The 2,775-nt window shown below is 41.5% G+C and overlaps 1 pseudogene; it reads left to right on the forward strand.

Annotated features, from left to right (window-relative positions):
• The first annotated feature begins 891 nt into the window (after positions 1–891).
• Positions 892–2,282, forward strand: LOC119323334 (annotated as a pseudogene).
• Positions 2,283–2,775: the final 493 nt, after the last annotated feature.

Here is a 2,775-nt window from a genome sequence, read left to right on the forward strand (position 1 = left end):
GAACGATACCGCAGTGCTCTGGTGCGCTCAGGTTGATGCAGCGGCCCAAGACGAAGCAGAGGTCGACGGTGGCGGCGGAGCTCCGAGGCTGGCAACGCGAGGAAGACGAAGAAGAAGAGATGAGGGGAAAAGAAAGGAGATGACCCTTCGGTCTTATTTATAAGGCAACAGAGTTAGGTCAAACGCGCGGATCCAGGAGCTGCCGTTAAAAGAGGGCGTTATAAATGACAAATTTCATGATGATGTCATGCCGGTTTACAACAACCAGAAATGATGACAACATGGCGGTTTACCAATTACCAGAAGATGTCCAAGATACAAGAATTTGTGAAGGATTGACATGAACCAGTTCAACTCAATCTGGGGCCTAATGTTGGGGATATTACCACTAGGCGTAAACCGGCTTACTTGGGCCGGGTTAACTTCATTAGTGGTATAAGAAGATGAAGGCCCAAGGCCTATAGTTGGTTTAGAATCTATAGCCGTAAACCGACCTGATGTATAACTTGTATTGTAAGTTAGGGATAGAGAGATACCAACCGGGATACGAGTATGAACCGGTTGGGACTCTATGAACCGACGGGCGTCACCCGTGTATATAAGGGGACGACCCGGCGGCGGTTCAAGGGAGACAACGACAACTCGAGCCTGGGCGAAGCTTGTTTGCTCCCTAGCCATCGAGACCACATCAATTCCATCACAACTAGACGTAGGCTTTACCTTCATCGAAGGGGCCGAACTAGTATAAAACCCTCGTGTCTTTGTGTCCGCTTTTAACCCCTTCAAGTAAACCCGTGGCGATGGCTCCACGACTAAGTCCTTTCACTAGGACATCTGCCGTGACAAATCCACGACAAATTCCATGTGTACTCTTTCCACTGGGGAAAAATTCAAGATATTGTTTCTCTGAAAACAATAGAGATCAAATGAAGAGTGAAATGGGGGGATTTTAAAAATCACCTTAAGGATCTTCGTCACTCTCAAAACTGTTCAATAATGGTAAGATCACTTTCCTACATTATAGAACATTCATCCTTGTTCTTATGATTTGACATCTCCCCCTTTAGAATTATTTACTTTTGTGCTGAAGTGAGTTTGAAATTGTATTTGATATACCTAGATAACTATGTCTTTTGTAGCGTCAGTTTGCTTTCATCATAAGTTTTAGTAGTTACTGAAACATCATAGATATAAGCATGAACTGATTTTTACTTGCAACCAATATCGTATTAGGTGATTTCCCTGTTGTTGAATGTTTATTGTTCGAAAAATGGCTTAGAGGGAATGAAGCAGGTAAGATTGACACTTGATTTTTCATTTATAGTCTTTAGAAGGTATGGCTATTCAGAATAGTATGTTTAAGCTATTTATGACACTGATGCAGGTTGCAAAGATGTTAAAAGTGAACAAAAGAATTGGTTTAGCAACAACAAAAGATGGTTCATATATTTATATATGTCCTGGACACAAGGACATAATAATAGTCCTTGCAAAATATGGTTTCTGGAAAGACGCGTCAACAATAGATACAAACCAAGAATCATTAATCGGTTTTGTTGTACGGGACCGAAAATCACCAGTAAACAAAAGCAAGGGAGAGGTAAGTATTGAGAAAATACACGAAATCTAGGGCACTCATGTGGAATCACAAAAAGTGATATGCGGTAAGCTTGTATTATCTATTAGTCCACATGCACTCTAGTACTTGCTGATCATGGACATCATCAATCTCTTCAGATCAACAATCATACCATGTTCATCCTCCTCATGCACCAGTAGATGATGGCCTATATATATTTTCGGCGTCCTCTCGTTCTAGCAAATCAAGGCTCATATTGTTTGTATCCTCCTCCTGGACTACTAGGTCACGACTTCCATGCTCGTCGTCCTCCTATTGGACTATCAGGTGAAGGATTACATCCTCGAGATCCTCCTCATGCACCAGAATGTCAAGACATATTTCATCAGCTTCCTCCTTGTGCACCAAATTTTGCACTAGAATATTTCAGGCCCTTAACAGCCATGGAAACAACAAAGGTATTTCTCCTGACCTGCAACATTGGATGTTTAGCGAATGGCTTGAGACTGACTATGTTATTGTAGGTTCACAACACTTGAGGCCACCTAGCGGTTCTGCTCCTGGTCATTTGTGGCATAGAATGTTATGCGCAAGGTCCGGGAATAATCTTCCTGGTTTTGGATGATCGGAAGGCTTCTCTGTCTCTAGCTCCACATATTACTCTAGATTCAAAAATGGGTCGGGTAGCATGCCTCCCAACTAAATTCATTGATGAAATTGCAGCCTTGTCCCAAGAAGCATTCTGAATGATTTGTCTTATATTGGTGTATTCAGAAGTACAAGGAAGACACCAGGACATGGATTCTTGTTTCTATTTCCAATTGGGCCAATTACTCCCAATATCCATAGAACATAATTCCTGATGTGTACAATGATGCATATGACATTTCATTTAGTCTCATGATAGGATGTTTGCCAGCACTAGTACGTTCCAACCCACATCGGTACATGTATCTTCAGATTTGGTGATTAATGAGGTTATTATGTATTTTTCTGGATAGTCATTTGATGTTTTTCTTCTGAATAGTTAAAAGTGTATGTCTAGTAAACTATTCGGTAGGGTAGATATTGCGATGGAACAAGTCCTGTAGTCTCATCATCGTACTAGTGGGCTTCTTCTTTGTACTAAAAATCTTATCAAACACCTCCCTCGCTGTCGACTTCCAGAGAAATTCCCCTAGGATATGCTAGCCATT

Source organism: Triticum dicoccoides, chromosome 6B (genome assembly GCF_002162155.2).
Source record: "Triticum dicoccoides isolate Atlit2015 ecotype Zavitan chromosome 6B, WEW_v2.0, whole genome shotgun sequence".
Taxonomy (NCBI): Eukaryota; Viridiplantae; Streptophyta; class Magnoliopsida; order Poales; family Poaceae; genus Triticum; species Triticum dicoccoides.